The sequence below is a fragment of the Taudactylus pleione genome, unplaced genomic scaffold (assembly GCF_031769625.1).
Source record: "Taudactylus pleione unplaced genomic scaffold, aTauple2 ptg000043l, whole genome shotgun sequence".
Lineage (NCBI taxonomy): Eukaryota > Metazoa > Chordata > Amphibia > Anura > Myobatrachidae > Taudactylus > Taudactylus pleione.
Window position 1 is genome coordinate 13,233,132 of NW_028284445.1, and position 22,888 is coordinate 13,256,019.

General features: G+C 42.6%; 1 protein-coding gene across 1 annotated transcript in view; it reads left to right on the plus strand.

Annotated features, from left to right (window-relative positions):
• UBL3 (ubiquitin like 3) overlaps positions 1-22,888 on the plus strand; it is a 181,457-nt gene that overhangs the window by 126,434 nt on the left and 32,135 nt on the right. The window lies entirely within an intron of this gene.

Sequence of the window (22,888 nt, forward strand, 5' to 3'; positions counted from 1 at the left end):
GTGTTAGTGAGTAATGAATACACCTGTGCACCTGTTAGGTGATATGATAAATGTGAACTGTGTGGGGTCCTGAGGACTGAAGGTGCCCATACATCTGACTGGTATTTCTGCGATCCTGCGAAGCGATCGGAAATGCTGATCTGCCAGGTGGAAACGCCAGCCGGCCAACATCGATGGTCAGCGATCCGTCACAGGATCGATGAAATATTACGTGTTAAATGTCCCCGATTTGACGTTCACGATCATTTTTTGATCGCGATCAGCAAATCGGGAAAATCCAACACGTTGGATTTCTGCGATGCTGTGTTGCAGCATCCCGGGATCGCGGCAATCCATCACTGATGGATGGGCCCCATGAGTTGAGAACCACTGTGCTAGATACTTAAGCTGACCATACACCAGACCAAATTTCCTCCAACCATCCAACTGGTTGGTTGGTTTGAAAAGTCAGTAATTTATGAGAGCAAATGACCATCAGCAATTTGCTCCCAAACACCAGAAAACACGAAAAAGGTCGTCCAGGTAAGTTGCTGAAACCTGTTTGATTTAAAAAAAACTTGTCTGAACAACAGCTTTCGTCCGTTTTCCGGTGTTTGGGAGCAAATGGCTGATTGTCATATGCTCACATTCATTTCCGGATTTTCATTCCAACCAACTAGTTGAATGGTTGGAGAAAAGTTGGTCTGGTGTATGGCCAGCTTTAGAATTCATTTATTTTTGTAGCAAAGCAATTGATAAATGTCGCAGTTTAAGCATAACTCGTATCGGAGAGGGGGACATCAAGGAGAACCTGCGGCCTGGACAGTCCAGCAGCTGCTGCACTTCAGCAGGAAAGCACTTACAAGGGCTGCAGGAGGGGGAGCGCCAGGCACTTGGTTTGTTGCAGTATGCTGGGGACCGGCGGAGTAGCTCCCGTTACTGCCAGCAGTGAAATGGTTAAATTCCCAGCGCCCAGTTGGAAACCCCCTTTTTAACTATCCTCATGGAGGCACCCGGCTGTTGATCACACCCTGACGTTGGCAGGCCAGCGGCACCCGCCTCCTGCTGTGCTGCTGCTTCTCATGTCTGCTGTCTCGTGGAGGCGGGGGGAGAGTGTGGAGCAGAGGGTGAATAGATGCCGTGTGCATGCGCCCAGCTTCTCCGTGAGTGCTGAGCATGCCCCCTAAAGTGATGTAAAGGGGGCCACGCCTTTTGGGGAGTTGGCGCACACATGTGCATTCTTTCATGATCTGTATCCTGCTCGATCAAGAAGCTAGAATGAACACTAACCAGTATGTGAAAAATACGGCACGTTTTAAATAATATGTATATTGTGCTGTAGGGCATGGGTCTGTAAAGCGCAAAATGTATATATTTCACAATGTGCTTTAAATGTAGTAATTTTTAATGTAAAAATGCGTTAAATTTATTGAAAATGCACTTACCTCTTCCCTGGTGGTTTACGGGCAACTAGAGCGCTCTGTGGGCTGCTGGTTTCCCCAGTACCCATTCCATGGAAGCGGAATGTCCTCCCTGGCATCTCCTGCATTAGAGTGGTATAAGGAGCTGCAGGGAGATCTGGTCAGCCCAGCTAGCTAATTGTTGCACCGGAAATCCCCAGAGCTCATACTCTGTGGCCAGGAGATTGCTGCCTGGAGAACTTGTGTACCTTCCTCCGGAGCCCAAATTTGGCCAAAAAGGTGATAAGGTTGAGAATCCTGGAAGTAAAGTTTGGGCCGGTATCATCCCCCTCTCCAGACTAGCTGGCACCTGGGGTGTGGCTACCTGTCTAGGTGGTCTCAGGCACAGCAGACTGACCACACCCTCTGTCCATGACCGTGGTAAATGTTTGCATGCAGCACATGCACTTAGCTTGGTTGGTCAAGGAACCCTGGGCAGGATTACCCCCTATGGTATTGTGTGTTAGAACTGTATAACAAAAGGGGGCCTGCAAGCCCTCTATGTATGTATCACTGAACATTAGAGAGGGCTGTACTTCTGAAGAACATCTTGTACAGATGTCCACATGCATCTAGCCTCCTTGCGCTTCAAACAGCCCTTCTAGTCGCGCCAATTAGAGCAGTTGCGGGTTTTAAGTAATTGGGTCAAAGTAACGTAATGTATTTAATGAAGAAAGAGAAAAACTGTGCTACTCTTACCCATTGACCGCTCCATCTCTCCCATTGCCCCCTCTGTCTCTCTCCCTTTGCCCCCTCCATGTCTTTCTATGTGCCCCTATCGGTGTCCTCTCCTTACTTGCCTTTAGTTGTGATTGCCAGCGCCGTTCTGCAGCATCTCTCCTCAGATCAGGATTCACTGCCTGTTGTAGAGACAACTCTCCCCCATCTTTCGCTCCGCCAAACTCTCTCCCAAAAACATTTTGCACAAAAATAAATACACTGGCTGGCCACTTTAGGCACCGCGCCGCTGCACCCAAGGGAGTCACGGCACACAGTTTGGGAACCAAAAAACAGTCACAAATTGTAATCGTGTTTTTAGTATTATAATTTAATAAAGTTTGCAATGTATTTGTAAAAATATTTTATTAAAAAAAAAAAAAAAACACACACCCTCTGTGTCCATAGGCCCCCATTAGAAAATCACCTTCCACCTCCCCATCAGAAATTACCCCTCCAGTGTCGAAAGATCCCATGCATTATCACCCACCAACCGCTAGTGGTGAGAGCCAAGTTGCAGACTGTATTAGTGTCCCCCCTCCCTGTTGCAGTTGATATCTGTGATCGCCTGGCAGAGTGAGGTCATCTGGTCACAGGTACTATCATACAATTATGTATGAAACCAAGAAAATCTAGTTAAATTTTCCATAATCTTGAATGACTCACTGCCGCAATTATTTTATTTTGTGTACTGTATGTATATGTCCTGTTACTATAGAACAAACACATAGAGTATATTATACAAATTCACTGCACCAACAAGTAACCCATCACAGGGGTTCCTGCTCCAAAGAACAGACGAGAGCTGTTAACAAAGTACAGTCTGTGTTTCCGCCCTCGTGAAATTGCAGTAGGTAGGTTCCACTGGTCATCCACCTAGATTAATCCACTGAAGAGGTAATTAATGATTAAACAGCCATCTGTTGCTTTTCTAATCCAGTAAAAAATAGCTTTATAGAGATTTGTTGAAGAAAGCTTTGACCAGAATAGTGATCGTAGCAAAAAGTGGCAGAGACATCAAATGGGACTTAGGGGTCTATTTACTAAGCAGTGTTAGGAGACAGAGTGAAAAGTGATAAGGTGCGAGCCAATCAGCTCCCAACTGTCATTTTCCAAACACAGCCTGTGAGATGACAGTTGGGAGCTTATTGGCTGGCACCTTATCACTTTCTTATCACTTTTCACTCTGTCTCCTAACACTGCTTAGTAAATAGACCCCTTAGATGTTTATTTGTTTAGTGGTTTTAATAAAACATTTTCAACCCAGCACCATCACTCTTCAAAATGGGGACGAGGCTACAATTTGGTATTTCTACCTGTGTCGTCTTCCCCCGCATTTCCGTGTGTATGTGTTTGTCATGGAATTTAGACTGCAAACCTCAGGGACTGTTGTGAATAGTTTAATATCCTCGGGAAAGCACTGTGTAGTATATGGCCCTATGCAAATAAGTGATAATAATAATAATAGGCGCCCGGCATCGGCAGAGTGGAAATACCCTTTCCTTTATATGCTGGGGGTGCGAAAAGCCACGTACATGGATGACAGAACATTTTTTTTCGTTTTCTTTTTTACACTCATTTATATACAACTAACTTTTTAATAAATAAAATGTCATTTACTCTTCGGTGAAAAGTGCATGTTACCACTCACTATAATGTAAGACCACTGCACTGCATTACAGCAACTACTGTAGTCTGCTGTCCATGCTTACTCTTAATGTGGGACTGTAACCTCTACATAAAATTATACTTGTCTCTTTAAAATATCAAGTAGATATTTCTACAGCTCTCCCCAACCCACACCATGCCACTGAATTTCTTATAAGTGTCCTGTGTGTGTATTCAAACACAAATGTAGTTGTGTGTATATATGTGTATGTATGTATGTGTGTGTGTGTGTGTGTGTATATATATATATATATATATATATATATATACATATATATACATATATACACACACCTCCAAGCGAATCGCCAACTGTCCACAGGACACCATCGGGACTCTTCATTATATGCTGTGAGACACTCCATGAGGCAACAGCATGTCAGGACCATAATCGCGCATAGGACCGAGGGGACACTGGAAGTGTCGGAGCTGCATCAATAGGCCACGCCCTTACGCATTTCGTCAAAGGGCTGACCTAGATGACGCTTGAATATGTATTTACCTCAAACAGCAGCCAATCAGCATGCGGAGGGAGTGATATCGCTCTAAACTGCAATATACGCTCTAAACTGCACAGATCGCTGCCGGAACACTACATCATAGTTCAGGGACATAGGGCCTGATTCAGAGTTGGGAATAGAGAGAGATATATCTCTCTCAACTAATCATCTTGGTGAAACCATGCTGCACTGCAGGTGGGGCAGATTTAAAATGTGCAGAGAGATTTAGATTTGGGAGGGAGGTGTCCAAACTGACATCTAAATTGTAGAGTAATAATAAAGCTGTGCAGTATTTGTGGGCTACATGTAAAAGCAGCCAGTATTTACCCTACATGCAAAAACAAATTATGTATTTACACTCCTTGCATTGCAACATGGTTTGTCCAGGTACACAGTTAAGTGCTATCTCTCTCTCTAATCCCAACTCTGAATCAGTCCCATAGTACATTTGTTAAAGTGCTCCAGATCTGGTTACACTTGTATTGTAAGTATATAACAGGTGTTTAACATGGCTCATAGATATAGTAGGAGATTCTTAAACATAGGATGGTACAGGTTGAGTCTCCCATATCCAAAATGCTTGGGACCAGGGGTATTTTGGATAACGGAATATTCCGTATTTTGGAATAATTACATATCATAATGAATTATCTTGGGAATGGGACACCAATATACACACAGAATGCATTTATGTGTTCTATACACCTTATACACAAAGCCTGCAGGTAATTTTATACTATATTTTTAATAATTTTGTGCATAAAAAAAAGTTTGTGTACATACATGAAATTCATTTATGTTTCATATACACCTTATACACACATCCTGAAGGTTATTTTATACTATATTTTTAATAATTTGTTCTTTAAACAAAGTTTGTGTCCATTGAACCATCAGAAAGCAATGGTATCACTTTCTCAGTCATGCTAAAAATATTCCGTATTTCAGAATATTTGGATATGGGAGACTCAACCTGTACATGATTGTATATGACAAGACATTTTACAGAATAATATAATACAGCATAAAATGCATCATAAATGATTCAATGAAAAAACATGTTATATATTCCAGTACTAAAAGTCAGATAGCATTTGAATTAATATATCATGTTAAAAGTGAATGATAAGTATCTAAATAAATCATTCATTTATATAGTGAGATAGATATGGCACTCTTAAACATCGGGTGGTCTTATACGCATTACCAAAGCGGTATTTACTGGAATCAATAAACATAAACTTCATATGACCTGAGACACTGATAAATGCATCTATACATAATGACCACATGTCAGAGTGTAGGAAACGACTAGCATCATTGAATTAGGGATACAAACATCAGTTAAGGCACGAATTAGACAACGAACCTAAATATTGAAATACTGGCACAGTAAAATGTATTGTTCAATTACAAACATACTGAGGCCCGAATGTCTAACTATGTGCTGTCAGCTGTGATGGTATCACTATGCTATATGCAATTCACTGTAACATGTTGTTTGTCAGTTGTCCAACAGGATATAGACACACATATTTAACACTTATCCCTTACTTCCAAGGTTAATTTTCCATGCATATCGCGGGATATCTCCCCCCACCCCCCCAGTGCATGAAAGACTGGAGAAATAACACTGAACCCCCAAAAAGTGGCAAATAAGACAGCAGGACAGTGTAGAAAGATGTTAGTGGTCATAAGCAAAGTAGTGGAGGCATTTAAATGGTGTCAAACGATTGACTTTAATTACAACTTCAATTATAGGCAGCAAGAAAAACACATCTGCAAGTTCATACATCCATTCCCCAACAATACAACACCCAAAATACATGTCCCACATCGTTACACTCATTTTTCTGCTGAATATAACAAAGGTATGTGTGTGTATAAGAATATACTCACATTCCAAGCAGAGCCAGAGAGAATGGATAGGCTCCATTCTGGCCCATGGTGACTTCCAGCTGCAGGTTAGTTCCCACCTGTAACATAGGCGGAGTCAGGCCATACCATATATGTGGGGGTGCAGTTGAGAGGGCAATAAAATATCTCCGCTCCCCATGCCTGACAGTGGCAAAGCAGACTGAGACAGGGAATGGTAGCTAGTCCCAATTCTAGTCAGCCAGGTGGCTGGGTGTCCTGACTTTTTCCACCTCCACTTTAACACTTTCAGTGCAGCAATTGTCAGAGTGCAAAAATGTAGATTTTCGAATCCCTGCTTTAAATTAAAAGTTAAACCAACAATTCTGTTACCTCCTATACCTGAAAACAATACATTGCACACATTTAAGCCACATGAAATAGGTAAATCCAGCTTCAGTACTGCAACTTTGCATATGCTAATTATTTTCTACATGGTCTTTGCATGTTGGCCTGTAGAGGAGACTTCTGATTTCAGCCCCCTACTTACTATGCTGGCTCCAATCCTTTTACAAGAGTTTAGCTGCCTGAGCCGTGAGGATCACATTTCCTCTCTGGCTTGGGTCTCCTCCATAATTCAGATAATTATTATTTCATGCCAATTTAGCTCTTTTTAAACCCATTCTTAATCTCACAAGGCCTTCAGCGCTGCTCATTAAAGCTAAATAACCCATTAGCTGCTTATCCTATGAAAACTAATATCTGCGAGTTGAGACATTGGCTCTGAAGTTAAAGGGGTTAATGGTGAACAGCTCTTTCAAGATCCTTCTAATTAAGACGATCAGTCATAGATGGCATCTCCTAGTAATTCAGTTTGAGTCACTGGGATGGGGCTATTTACATGGTAATGCTGCCATCTCCTTGCTCCGTTCAGTGGCCATTTGCATTAGTCTGGTTTTGCATTCTCCTGCTGTGGGTGAAAACAAATAATACAATATAATAACACTGGAAACATCATGTGCATAACGTATGTATGATGTTAAATCGTCGACGGAGACCTTTTACTTTGGTTAACATGACTGTCAAAGTTTATTCTTACTACTTTAGGATATGGACATTGTAATATCCCGCCCTGTACATTTGTATGCATGAGCAGCCCGCTAACCTCCAAAATGGGTTACACAATACATTTTACCAATGGAAGGATCACCTATCTGAAATAATATGTTAGCAGGCATTTTACAACAAGCGTTATAATTTGTAACAAGCAAATCTGATCATAAAGTGTGAAGGTGCTGGGGGACGGTCTTTGGGCTGCATGATGCCTATCACTGATACCTCTTTTCCACCAAAAACCTGGGTCTGACCTCGGTTTTTGGACGTGGTTCCAACCCAGGTCAGACCCCGTTTACACTGCACCTTCAATCCGGGTAATTCCCAGGTCAGCCCCGTTCACACTGAAACCGCTTCTGCCTTGCTAAACTTGTGAGGTCATAAAAAGTGGGAGGTGACTGCTCCATAACCACCAATCAGCTTATTTTAGGCATGACCCAGGTTGGATAACCCGGGTTGCGCCATTTACACTGCACCATTACCTAGGTCCATACTGGGTTCGACCCCGGTAGCTACAGTACCTGGGTTGGATTCCCGGGTCTCTTGACCCGGGTTATTTTTCAGGAACCCTTTTCCACTGAGCAGCGAACCGGGTAGATCAGACAATAACCCGGGTTATTACAGCAGTATAAAAGTGGTATTACATAGACGGAGATTGCTTTTATATTGCTTCTGGTACTCTGAGAAGACTTTTGGCATTGTTACAATCTATGCTATTCATGTGTACTGTATGTAAGAAAAAGATGCACATAGTTATTACAGTATATCACTCATATCAAAGAGCTCCATTATGCAATAGTTGTCGTTTGGTAATGCTATTTACAATAATATGTTGTTTTAGGCTGGGTACACATTAGACCAGTGCTTCCCAAACTTTCTTGAATCACGGCACCCTAGAGTATCAGTATTGTTTTCAAGGCACCCTTAGGCCAAAAGACTCTTATTAAGAATTTCAGCAAAATTATTAAATGAAGTATATTGTGTTTAGCTGTCACCTTAGGTTTAGCTATGCGTTTGCGCTTTTGTTTGTCCACTTATTTGATTATTGGCAGCTGCCAGCAATGGTTTTGCTTATCACGTTGACTATAAATATTTTAATTTAGTCCTGGACCACCAACCCATGGCACCCCTGCATATGTGTCCTGAGGCACCCAGCTTGGGAACCACTGCATTAGACGATATATTGGATGAGATGTTGTTTTGAGGTAAATTGGTATCATATGGTACTGCATGCCAGATGGGCAATGTAATGAGACACCATGATGCTAAATGCATGGAACGGCACATCGTGCCATCGTACCAGCATCGTGCAGTATGTATGGACGGCGTGATATATCATTCCATCGCGTCGTCCTGACGCTGGGTACTCACATCGTGTAGTGTGTACCTAGCCTCAGAGCCTGCTTCTCTAAGTACACAATGCATTTGGGGTGGGAGAGGAACACTAGAAGTACAGCGAACAAGTTTTATTGTATTGGAATGTCTTCCATATATCTTTGGTTTATTCCCTGTTTTGTATAATTTATCAGAATGCACAATTTGTCAGTAGGGTTCATTTACTAACATTGCATTTAGGTGACAATATTACCATAAATCACAGCTACCAATCAGCAGCTAGCTCTGATCTATCTACAGTTGTGATAGTTCTGCTCCCTATTGATTCTGGTGAAATCCGGAAATGCATTGCAGGAAGAGCATTTTCAAAGCAAACTAATATCCTGATATTACCATGCTCGGAGAGCCCTAGGTGTAGAATTTCCCCCATATATAAATAGACACTTTCCATGTACAGTATGGACAAAAATGCATCACAAACACAAGCAAGTCTAACTTATAATGTCCCCCAGTCATAAGAGAGTTTTTCCAAATCCGCCTATTAGAACATTTCTGAAACATCCCAGATGTGGGTTACCAGGGTATTAGTGTGGGCAGTCACATGGCTACTGCAGATCACATAGAGGAAGCATGTGGTGGGGCTGTGTACATCTCATAGCACATAATTGCTATGACATAGCACATTAATACTGTTTTTTTCCTATGGAGAGATGAGATCCCTAAATGAGTGAATACAGTATTTCCTTCAGCAAATAAGTAAATGGTTAAATGTATAGCAAAATTTATTTTAATGGTCGTCTCCATCTTTAGTGAAGCTTTAGTTAATTAAGTATGCCCCCAGCTGAAGGAGATACCCCATCTAACTGGATGCTCCATAGGACTAAGCTCATCAATATCTGTACAGCAGAAGTATGGAAAAGTAATGATTACAGTGAGCCTGCTTTCCTCTTCAAGGAACAGTGTGTTGGGGGATGATTGATGTTTGTGCTGATTAGGGAGAGCAGAGTCTTTCCAACAATATGCAGTCAGCAGGACCAGTCTGTGCACAGGAAGCTAGGACCTACCATTACTGGGATAGCCACTTCCTGTATCAGCTTCCATGCACCATTACCTAAGGATATAGGGCAATATATACAGTATTCCTTGAATATCACCTAATATGTAAGCACAGACTGCCTTAAGGCGGATATCCACTACAAGAGCTGAAAACGACTGCACGATTACGACATTGAAATCGTTCAGTCGTTTGTCAGCCGTGTGATGAGCCTGCACTGAACAAGCAGTCGTTCAGTGCAGGGTCATCAATCATCTGGAAACATGCTGAACCTAACGCTATCGTCAGGTTGGCCAGCATGTTGGAAAGATGATAATGTCTAAACGACCAGCGGGTTACGAGCATCGCTGGTCGTTTTAGACACTTTTGCAAACAATTTGACGATCAAACGATCGTTATCGTTCAACTAAATCGTCTAGTGGATACCCCCCTTTACATGGAGGTCGGTATAAGGGGATTTCATCTTTTGACTTGATTGGCAAATGTTAATAGTACAATGATAGTTCCTGTCATTTCAGCTCCCGTGCTGTCTATGTTTTTGTATTGTTTGATTATAAAACTGTGGGTAATTGTGATTGTCTAACAGGTTGCTCTACCACTGAGAACTATAATTTGAAACCTCGCAAACTTGGCCTAGATTCCAAAAAGAATCCAATTGAGTCTCATATTATTATGTTTACATCTTCAGCAACCAAAATGTTTTTGCTCTACGAATGAAACTCGTCTCACAGGAAAAACCTTATATTATTATATTGCTTTATATGACTCTCTCAAATGACAGAGTTAGGATGTATTATGCACTGAGTAGTTTTACATGGAATGGGATTGTAATGGTTCAAATCCCGACAACGTGAGCCTGAAAGGATGAAATGCAGACAGCAGAGGTAAGTAAAGCTAACCATCCCCCCCCCCCCCCCAACCCTAAACATCCCTTAGGGGTGCCTAACCTCCCCCCTAGTGCCTAACCCCAGGGGTGCCTAAACCTAACCCTCCCCGCTCCCTAAACCTAACACTCCCGGGGGGCTGCCTAACCCTAACGTCCCCCCAGGGGTGCCTAACCCTCCCCCCCCCCCCCCTTCCCATAGCCTAACCCAAACTCTACTGGGGGGTGCCTAACTCTAAGTCCCTTGGGTGCACCCTAACTTTATCCCCCCTGCATCTAAGAAGGCACGTGCCCCGGTCACCTCGTACGGGCACGCTTCGTTCTGGATTCCGGTATTGGGATTATGATAGGCGTCGGTATCTCGCCTATCATACATCCCTAGCTTGCATTCTGCCATCGGGATTGTGACCGGCGGCTGCAAACCTACATCCCGTTTCACATTGCTTTGTCCTTTTTACATATCATTATACCATAGGACTGACTTGTTAGTATAATGGTAATATTCTTTTGTAGTGTTATTAATATTAGCCTTTAGTTGTAAAACAGTGACCTATTATAACAGTGTTGTACATAGAGCAGGTCATAATACCATGATATGTAATTTATTTGAATCCATCCAGTCAACTCCTGGTTAGTCCTTAATCTGCCCACACACCGTAAACAGGCCACATACACACAGTCCGATGGTGAACATCTTCCAACCACATTTGCCAAATGCTTGTTTATAAGCCAATCAATTTTGACAACTATAAATAGAAAACAACTATTTAGGCACATTATAGTTAGTAATCTATATGCCCCATATACTGGGTAACCTTTGAGTGAAGTTCCAAACTCTGTACAAAAAGCAAGAAAAAAAATATATATATACCAGTGTTTGGCAATAAAAAATGCAAAGTTAAAAGAATATAACCATATATTTTTTCAAATACAGACACGCATATATTTAGCCTCAAAACATACATAGAACAATATAAAATATATAACTGATGACCGTCTTAATCCAGAAAAGAAATCGGGCTGTAAAATTTCCATATGATACCCGTAATAATAATAATCGGTTCAAAATCTAATGGAATGTCAATTTGTTAGATAATATAATATCTGTTAACTGCTGTATGAATAATGGACAAATCATAGTCCTTAAATAGATGCAGTATCCTGCGAATTGCACTTCCTAAATTAGGGATACATTAGGGATAACAATGTCTCAAAAAGTATCTTATTTGGAAGATTGTGGCTAAAGCAATTTGTACAAAATGAGATGATTGTGATCATTCTTATCCACATAGGGATGCACCCATAGTAGGTTGTTGCAATTAATCTTAATGCGGACTGTTAAGGTGCGTATCCACTAATAGGCGAAGAAACGAGAGCGCGATTACGACATTGTAATTGTGCAGTCGTTTCTCCGTCTGTGAAGTGCCTACACTGAACGTTCAGTTGTTCAGTGTAGGCACATCCATCATGCCATGCCGTACATGCTGAACCTGACGTGATCGTCCGGTTGACCAGCATGTACGGGCGATGATAGATGACAGAAACGACCAGTGGGCGCACGCATCGCTGGTCGTTTCCGACATAAAAGTGCCCTGTGCATGCACAATTTGCACGCAATTGAATGATAACGCCGTCCTTATCGTTCAATCGTCTGCAAATCTCGCTTAGTGGATACGCACCTTTAGATGTAGCTGTAGCTCCCAGCTCAGTACAAGTTCCTAGTTATTAAAGGTGTTTAACGCTGATGTATCGGCTCCAAGTGAAGTGATGTAAAATTACCCTAATTACTCCATGCTAGCAGTAATATCATTATGATGAGGATTAGTGCAAGTCACAGGACGTAGAGGCTCTAGGCTATAGCCTGTAATAAATTCTGGACCCAAAGGCCCACTGACGTGTTTAGTTTTAACTGATTTTATTAATGCAAAGTTTGTTTTTCACTTAATCTATTTAAGTAGTCATTATCGGCTATTGCGCTTGTTTTAGCGCTACGCATGAGGCAGTATACAGCCAGTTCCCTAATAGCAGCTTATGTGACCAGCATACAATGTTTATTTGGTCAGGCCAAAATCCTTCTTCTACTCAGGATTCATTTATTAATGTATAATAGGCGTATTGCATACAAACAAACCTTCCCTGACAAAATACTAAAGACATATCTAAATGGAAATCACACCTACAAATGCTATTCTTTCTGATTTACTATTTATCTCACCAGATTATGGGACAGATTCATTTAGAAGAGGTTCTTACCGCAGGCTTGTAGCAGTGCCCGGCGCTATGTTCTTACCGCAGGCTTGTAGCAGTGCCCGGCGCTATGTTCTTACCGCAGGCTTGTAGCAGTGCCCGGCGCTATTCTTTTGCAGTCCCCTGTAAGGCTGCACTTATAGCTGATCCCTCCTGTGGTGCAAACAGAAATCTTCTGTAAGTATGGCTTTCTGGGCTGAATTCAGACCCGCTCACGAGCGCTGAGCGCTCGCAAGCGGGTAGATGTTGGCCCAGTGCACATGCGCACGACGGACCCGGCTCCGTCGTGCGCATGCACAACACCCGGATAGCGACGTCCAAGGGGGCGTGCTGTCGATGGTGAGTGACAGCATGCCCCCTTTGGTGGGCATGCCGGGGGCGTGGCTGGCCAGACGGAGGCGTTCCCATGGGAAAAGCCAAAAGCACTCCAGGGCTTGCGGCAACGAGACCCTACCACAAGGGTCTCGTCGCAAGCCCGATGGTCGCGATGGTCTTGACCATCGCGACCATCTTTTTGGCCGCTCGCTATAGCTGTAGGGGTCACCCACAGCTATGCAAGCGGCCAGGAGGCCGCTCTAAAATTCAGAGGGACGGCCCTGATTCAGAGCGAGCGCTTTGTTAGAGCGTCCGGCTCTGAATCAGGGCCTCTGCCTTTACCACAGCCGCACCAAATCTGTTAATCCATAGCTCTGGGTACTTATCCCAGAATCTATGGCTTAAATGTGCGTTAGCCTCTGGTTAACTGCTGGAGGAAATAGGCTTAAAATTGAATAGCTCTGAGCATTACAGCTCAAGGCTATTTTCCTGCGGCAAGCACCATGGCCAATTGAATCTTCCCCCAAGAATCAGATGGGTATTAAGGTCTGGACTTAAATTAATAAAACTCTTAGGTTGATTATGAATTATGAAAATAGTCACCATATCTAGGTGTAGTCTACTTTCACTGACCAATGATGTTCCACTGTTAAAAAATTTTAAAAAAAATATTAAAATATGGGTCATGTGATACAAGTGGGTGAGGTCTATTTATTAATGTACGCTGTTGGGCTGGCGATACCAGTAGGTGGTATCTGTTTTGGGATTTTTCACAGGCAGTCAATATGTGAATAGACTGTTGCAATTGTAGGTGCAATATAAATTCATGAATTTAGATGTATATTCTTAGTTGTGTAACAGTTTCAGTATTAGCAGCAGTATAGAAGTGTAGTGCTTCATGTAGTGTTTGACTGGTCAAACATATGTTGTTCGCAGTAATAACTGTCAGAAGCCAACACATTCATGAAGACCTGTTTGTCACTTAGTGGATATAAGACCCCCTCAACATTAGACGTCCTCATTGCTATTTCTTTCCATGACTGTGGCTGCTGTTTGATCTGTCCGCTATGTTTTACCTTTGAGATCCTTGGTAAATAGCCATAACCTGTACAGGGCAGTATCTGTATATCTCACAAATAGCTGCGGATTAATATGAACTTGCAGCTGCACATTATTAGTGAAATACAAGCCTTTTCTCCCTTGTCTTGTGCTGTGTAGCAAAACACATCATAAGCAACTGTTAATGTGCTTCTGAAGAGCTTTGGGGAATTAATTGAGGGCATTTTGCCAAAATAAACCGCAGCAAAATAATATAAAAAAAAAAAAAAAAATAGCATATGCACTTGACAGACTCTAAATTAAAATGGAGATCCCCTGAGTATGTTTAACCTTTACTATTACAGGTTTCCTTACAGTGTACCCGTTGCCTAGACACAGTACAGCCAACCAGAAACTACTGTTATCACAGATGTACCTGGTGCCTTAGTGATGAAACTAGGTCCTAACGCCTAGATAGAATGGTGAATCATGGTTATTTATTACATTATTTATATAGTGCCTAAATATTATGCATGTGCTTTACAGAGTGGAATGTGGTGAGCGTCCAGGGGAAATCTTTGCAAGTATGAGGAGTACATAAAACTCCACACAGATAGCCTTGGTCAGATTGAACAGATGACCAAAGCAATGTAAGGTAGCAATGCTAACCATTGTGCAGCCCTTTGAGCTATAGTATTGATTGCTGATTCAGCCCGCAAAATGGCTGCCTTTGCATTGTGTCAATGACAGGTGCAATTAATGACAGGACAGACTTTTAAAACTGCATAGTTTAAAGGGGCCTATCCATTACCCGACTTTGTGAACAATCCCACCAAAACCAGGAGGTTTTGGTCACATTGTTCACAAAGTTGGGTAATGGATAGCCGGCAAGGACCAGCGATGCACGTGCACGCTGGGCCCTTGCCGACCCCGACTATCTACTGAACATACCCGTCCACCTGACGACGCTCGTAAGGTTCGGCATGTTAAGAGATAGGTCGGCTCCTTCACTGAATGACGTTCAGTGAACGCCGTTCAGTGCGGGCACCACATCTCGGCGACCTGAAGGCGACTTTCAGGTCGCCTAATGGATAGGCTCCTTAAGAGTATTATCTTCAACATTGATTTGGTTAATATTGTTAATATACAGGACTATGTACTGCACTTTGGTCCAGTATGGAGATTAATATTACAGAATATGGTCAGTAATGTGTTTTTGTAAACATTGTGGGGTCTATTCATCATCACCTAATTTCTACAAAAGCAGATGTAAATGCACATTTTCACCTGCAATTGTAGAAGTGAAGTATTCGGGCCATTTATCAAGAAGGTAAAGCAGGAGATATCACAGAATGTTAATTATCGAGGTCCGATAATTAACATAATGAATAGAGCCTTGTATGAGAGACCTACTGTCATGTTCATGCATCGATTAGTAGAGGCCCAGACCTACTGTTCAGCAAAATATCACGCACCTTCCATTGCTATATGTTTTTACATGTGTTTGGTGACATAGCAGCTGCAGGAGGAGGCTAGAGACTATCATCATCAGCAAACATAATGACTTGTATAGGCTTGTGCATTGTGTTCCAGTACAGTAATTATTCCAATCATCCCAGTGGGTGTTTGCTAAATAGATTTCATGTCTTTCTATGTTTACACCCAAACACAGATGAGTGAGATTGTAGGTAAATGTAATGAGATTTTCTCTTTCACCAGAATTTCCTTTTTTAAAGGAGAACAGACATCAAAATATTGTACTGTTGTGTAAAATGACATTTCATTCAATATTCCACATATTTCATTAGGAAACCTTGATTATATTTCTTGTAGTTCTGGAGCAGTTTATGTCAAGATGTTTATGCGTTATTGTATGTTTTCCTTTTTATTTTAAACAGTTCATGCATTTAATGGCGAGCAACAGGTTTGCTGCCTTGGGTCTATCGAGTAGGAGTACCGGGCCTTATGCTTAAACTACAGTGGTAGACTTCGTCTTCCTTTGTCTTGTCATAGTGTTATTTCTGTATAATATGTGTTTTAGCTACAAAATAAAATCAAAGCAACATACTATACACTACATTATGTCGGGAGGCAATCGGGAAGCCGACTGCCTAAATACCGGCAGCCGGCTTCCCGACTGTCTTATCCCGGCAAGGGTGAAATGCCGGGCTTCTAGATGTAGACACCCGCATTTCCCCGATGTCGGGAGACTGGCGCCCGGCATCACGATCGTAGTGATGCCGGGCGCCGCGTGGGGGGAGGGTTAGGTTTAGGGCTCTGGGGGGGGACTTAGGGATAGGCACCCCCCGGGAGGGTTAGGGTTAGGCTAGGGGGAGGGAGGGTTAGGGTTAGGCACCCCCGGGGGGGACTTAGGGTTAGGCAGCGGGGAAGGGGGTGGTTAGGATTAGGCACTTAGAGGGGGGATTAGGGTTAGGCACTTGGGGGGGAAGTTAGGGTTAGGCACCCCTAAGGAGGGTTAGGGGGGTTAGGTTAGTGGATATTTACCTATCCACGATCGGGATTTCCAGCGCTGTCGGCCTTCCGCTGCGTCGCTCTCTGCTCCTGTCGGGCTGCCGCTGACGGGAATCGAACCTGGCCGGCGGTATTTCATACCAATTCCCATTATGTCTGGTCATTGATTCGAGAGTCAAGGTAAAACAGAAGTGCAATGCTGAGTCATTCACTGCCAATATCCAGCTGGTATGTTGTCAAGACTGGTCACTAAATACAATCTGAGGAACTTCACAGAGGATTACTATGGAAGTTGTTTTGCCCTTGTCACTTGTGCAGGTTCGGTTCTGATTTTCCTGCCAAGTTCTGAATTTTCCTGCCAAAAATCAGGTCTCAGAAAGAGGCAAAACGTCATCTTTCATGGACAAGCATCATCTTTCATTTAGTCCATGAAAGATGACGTTTTGCCTCTTTCCAAGACCCGATTTTTTGGGCGGAAAAAATCGAACCGAGCCGACACATCTCTACTTACAATGAAGATTTGCTAGTAAAAATTGTGCAGGAAACAGTAGAGGTCTACTGGTAAGGGAAAGAATCCAATGTAGCATTCCTCACTCTGTTCTGGAGTATCTGACAATTATATATGTGATACACGCCGTGAGTGGAGCATTGGCTTTAGTATTGGTCTCATACAGGGAATGTTTAAGACTCTCATCGAGTGGAGTGTGCTCACTGGGCATGTTTTTACAGCCACTTGTCACGTTGGTGGGCTGAGGTGAATGGCAATAAACACAAAGTGTGGGTGATCCGCGTCACCGTGTGGGGCAGCCTTCATATATGATAGGAGAGGAATGATCCAGGCTGATCATGCTCTTATCCACTGCCCCCCATTTTGAAAAACACATTGTTTAGTGTGTACCCAGCATAAAACGTGATATAGACGCTGTGGTGCATTGAAGCTGTACTGGCAGCTCATTGTTTCTTTTAGATTGACAGGTACTTCTATATAAAATAACAATCCACTGCGTCAGAAGCAGGTGATTCTGGAAAGAGGCATTATCTAGTAGGAGGAGCCAGAGGGAGGTCACAAAGAGGCGCTATGTAAATAAGTAGTTCATATATGAAGCAACAGAGCAGATTATGACGTCCAAGTTTGTGGTGGTAAAGGAAGCTATGTATCTAACCAATATTATTAAATATATTAACAGCAATATGACCTATATACCTTAAGTAGGGCAGTAACCCAGTAACAAAACACTAATGTGAACTATAATATACTTGACATTATTTTAATGTCCCTGCATGCCCCAAAACCTATTTATAGGGTGCTGATGTTATTAGGGGCTTTCCCGCAGCCCTTTTACGCTACCGCATCACATTAAGCCACCCACTGATGCAAAATGTAAATTTATTTTGCAGCGCTCGTCAAAGCCGCTGTGTTGTCCGCAGTTCCGGCTGCTGGATTTAGATTAGCACTAATAATGAATACAAACCCATCTATTTAATATTGTTGCTCCCTTTTTGACAAGCACAGCTTAGTAAATTTAGCTAATTATTATTTTTCCTTTCTTCACCCACCACTCCAAGGTGCAAACTTTCTGCAACTTACCAGGGTTTTCCTAAAAGACTTGGCTCTTTCTAGTAAATATTCTTGTGACCATTACTCCCTCTGTTTATTAATATCCCTATTTTCAACTGCCCTCTCCACTGCCTTCTCATTTTCCACCGAATTTCCCTGTCCCCATGTATCCATTCCCTTCCAGCTTCTCCATTTCCTCCCCCAATGCCTGCTCACATCTAACGATCCTGGTCCTCTTCACCGGCACTTTCATTTCTATCTTCAAATGTGTGTAACTATCTATTACTCTAGAAACCAATTTTCGACCTCCAACTACTGATTTGTTTTTTTCTCCCCTTTGCTTTCAAACTACATGAGCTACTTGTGTATGAGTGCCTAACCCAGTTTCTCTCATGTCCCTTCCTTCGCAACTCTCTGCAATTGGGCTTACACCCTCTACATTCCACAGAGCCTGGCCTCACTGGCGTCAAAGGGTCACTTCTCCATACTCCTCCCTGACCTCTCTGCATCCTCTTCTTCCTATACTCCTTTTACCATTTTATTCCACATCTCTCCTTCTTAGAAAAATTGCTAAAATACAGCCCTTTGTCCCTAACCATTCTTTCATTATCTCCCACCGGGACCACTGCAACCACCAATTATCTGACCTCGTCTATCCTCGCTACAATCCATACTAAATGTAGCTCCGAGGCTGGTCTTCCTCTATGTCTGTACTGCATATCTTCTGCACCACTCAGATAGCTATGGGAGGCCAGATTACAGATGTGCAGCGTGCAACTCAAGTTACTCAACATCTCTGACCTTGCCATAAGGTAGTCTCGCTTATGTCCTCTTCTTTCTAATTATCACCTTTGCCTCCAAGACTTTATCTGTGTGGCTCTCTCCCCCCCCCCCCCTCCCTCCCAAGCCTCCCCCAGCTTACCTGACCAGTCTTTTCTCGAACCTTTAATCATTGAAGTGTTCACTCTAAACGCATACATCCCATCACTATGGCCTATCCTACCCCCATCTGATAATACTATCTCAGTTCGATTATCATCTGGTCCAAGTAGCTTCTATTGTCTCATGTATTCTGTCTCCCCTCAGATTGTAATTACTCACAAGGGCCATCTGTACCCTCTCATTCACATCTGCACCTTCACCGTAAACCTCAAAGTTCCCTGTTCTGTTTAAATGTACGATTTATTATATTGATGGTCAGGGGCTGTGGAGTTTTGTGGCGATTCATAAATAATTGAATATAAAGATGCCTTCCCTTGTACACAATACACATTAAGACCTATACCTAGCAGTAAAAGAAACATTGGGATTCCTTACACAGAGCAACTTATCCAAAGTAAGGATTATCTTCACAATTCCCTATCTCAGTAGGAACATCTTCCCCACAATCCAGGTACCTGCTGTAGTGTTGGCACATTTCATGTATAAGGAAGATCCAACAAATGTCTGGTAGTGCAGGGTCACTCACACGACCTTGGTGCAGTCCTCTCATACAAGAGAACCCTGTACAGATGGTGCCTGGGACCATGATCTTGATAGCCATCTGCGGTACACTGCAGCATCTTATCGTAGCCAAGCTAACACATTGATGACATCTTTAAGTGTTTTCTCCTCTTCTAACAATCCCCATCCTGCCCATAGATCATTTCCTCTGTCACAGAAAGAGGCAAGTCTTTTATTAGGAGGAGTCTGTTATTATTTTTGTAGTAGTCTTTTGCTTCATTTAATATGCATTGTTTTGTAATGGAGCATATTTTTGTTTATAAAATATGGTTTTGTTTTGCTTCATGCTGGGATGAGAACTACACTCTTCCATGCTGGTATTGGATTCTGCTGAGCCCTATGCTTAATTCTTGGTCTAATATATTTACTAGTTAACAACCCGTCAAAATGACGGGACATTGTTACGCCCGCGAAAAGGCCCGTTTGAGCTCTGAAAGGGGGGCTGAGAATAGAAATGTCTGTGCCGTAGCTGTGAGCGCCCGAACGAAGCGACAATTGAATTGTGCTGCCCCCTGTATGATGCTGTCCAACTAATAGACCTATCCTCTGTATAGTGCTGTCCCTTGTATAGTATTGCCTTCCTTATATAGTTCTGTCCACCTAATAGACCTGTCCTCTGTATAGTGCTGTCCCTTGTATAGTATTGCCTTCCTTATATAGTGCTGTCCACCTAATAGACCTGTCCTCTGTAAGTCCTTTGTATAGTATTGCCTTCCTTATATAGTGCTGTCCACCTAATAGACCTATCCTCTGTATAGTGCTGTCCTTTGTATAGTATTGCCTTCCTTATATAGTGCTGTCCACCTAATAGACCTGTCCTCTGTATAGTGCTGTCCTTTGTATAGTATTGCCTTCCTTATATAGTGCTGTCCACCTAATAGACATATCCTCTGTATAGTGCTGTCCTTTGTATAGTATTGCCTTCCTTATATAGTGCTGTCCACCTAATAGACCTGTCCTCTGTATAGTGCTGTCCTTTGTATAGTATTGCCTTCCTTATATAGTGCTGTCCACCTAATAGACCTGTCCTCTGTATAGTGCTGTCCCTTGTATAGTATTGCCTTCCTTATATAGTGCTGTCCACCTAATAGACCTGTCCTCTGTATAGTGCTGTCCTTTGTATAGTATTGCCTTCCTTATATAGTGCTGTCCATCTAATAGACCTGTCCTCTGTATAGTGCTGTCCTTTTGTATAGTATTGCCTTCCTTATATAGTGCTGTCCCCTGTATGGTCCTGTCCACCTAATAGACCTGTCCTCTGTATAGTGCTGTCCCTTGTATAGTATTGCCTACCTGTATAGTGCTGTCCCTTGTATAGTATTGCCTACCTGTATAGTGCTGTCCCTTGTATAGTATTGCCTACCTGTATAGTGCTGTCCCTTGTATAGTATTGCCTACGTGTATAGTGCTGTTCCCTGCGCCGGCAGCTGTGTGCGGCCGAACGGCGCACCAATTGAATTGGTCCGATAGGCGCCATCTAGTGGCCGCCGGAGCGGAAAACTCTTGAATTCCCCCCCATAGAGGTGAGTAGCAACATTAGCCATATATATATAATATATGTTAGAGATGTGCTGGTTCGGTTTTACTCTGTTCTTTTCACCAAATTAGCGCAAGTTCGGATTAGTTTGCATTTCTCTTATTGGCTATCCAAAACACGTGAGAGCCGGGTAGCCAATATGATGCAATTTTTGAGAACCGAACATATCCGAGTAAAACCGAACCGCACATCCCTAATATATATATACTGGCCTGTGTCTCCTTCCCATACGGTTATCAAGTCATTTCTTATGTAGCAGGAACTTTCCTCCTTTCATTTCACCTTGGGAATTTTGTATGGCTCAGACAGAGAGCCTCAGCCCACATGGGATTTTTTATTGGATGACTGATGTCACTGACAAGGCCATGTGCGAAATAGGAAACGTCTAGTACCCAAGCAGCATCCATAATTGTGCCATGTTCTGCAATATTTATTCCTGAAGTGTTACGCAGGGTCAGTCACATATTCCATGGACTGCATGACATTGATTCTGTAGAAAGTGGCTAATAAATCAGTATCTGATCCGTGAGATCATTGATTTGCTCTAAGCATACATTTACCTTCACATCCTTGCCGTAGTAAGATAAATTTATGAAATGGCTTTTGTTCTACGCATCAATACGTTTGTAATTAAGTAATCATTGGTAATCGGTTATGAGGGTGTTGCTTAAGGGGTGCACTGTGCTATAAGGAGCTGTTATAGGACTGCAGGGCTGAATATTCGGAGTGAAGGATTAGCTAACACTAATGGGTGGGTATATTTACTAAAGTGGAGATGTTGTCTATAGCCACCAATCAGAGTCCCTTGCTGTGAGCCTGGGGCAGCCAGGATGTGTTGGGTCTTTGAGTATATTGGGGATTTAGTGTATGATACTGTATTTGGATGTGCCCCCTTTGGGTATGTAAAACATGTCAGGTGACATCCGCTTATATCAGAGGCCCTTTAGCAGAGTGTTACTAAGTTTCTTGTACATAAGCGCTGTATTATTCAGGGGCTTTGTATAACTGGGTACTCACTAGATGATTTTTTTGCATGATTTGGCCGATTCAGACGTATCGGAAAGATGCCAATGTGCGGTCCCGCGGGTCGTTGGTAATATCTTCCCTACATGCAGTAAGATCTGGCAATCTCGTTAATGATTTGGTGCAGATCGTTAGGTCGCTGATCAGATTGCACAGTTTTATGCACACTATCGTTTCTCTGGGAGTTGCCGGGGAGTTCAAGGGAAATTCGTTGAGGACATTGCATCGTTTGCGAGTCGTCTAGTGTGTAGGCACCTTTAGAATGAAACAATTAGTAAAGTAGTTGCCCTTGTTAGAGGTTTAGTGCACAATAGCTGTCAGTGAGCCGTCATTAGCTGGTGATTTACCTGCATGCCACTCAGATCTTGGTGTGTGTGTATAGCTGTATAATATATAAAGCGTGTGTGTATTATAGATATTACAAGCAATGGTATGAGATCTCGTGTACACCCATTATCCAAAAAATGTAGAAAATTGGAAAAGAAAATCTGTAATATGCTCTGCATGTGTTGTATGTATTAGACAGGTATTATGTATTCTGTCACACAGTAGGGCTGATGTACATCAGAAGCTCTGTATTTGTTATGTATTATATGGGAACTGTTCTCTATGCTGTGGATGAAAACTTTGGA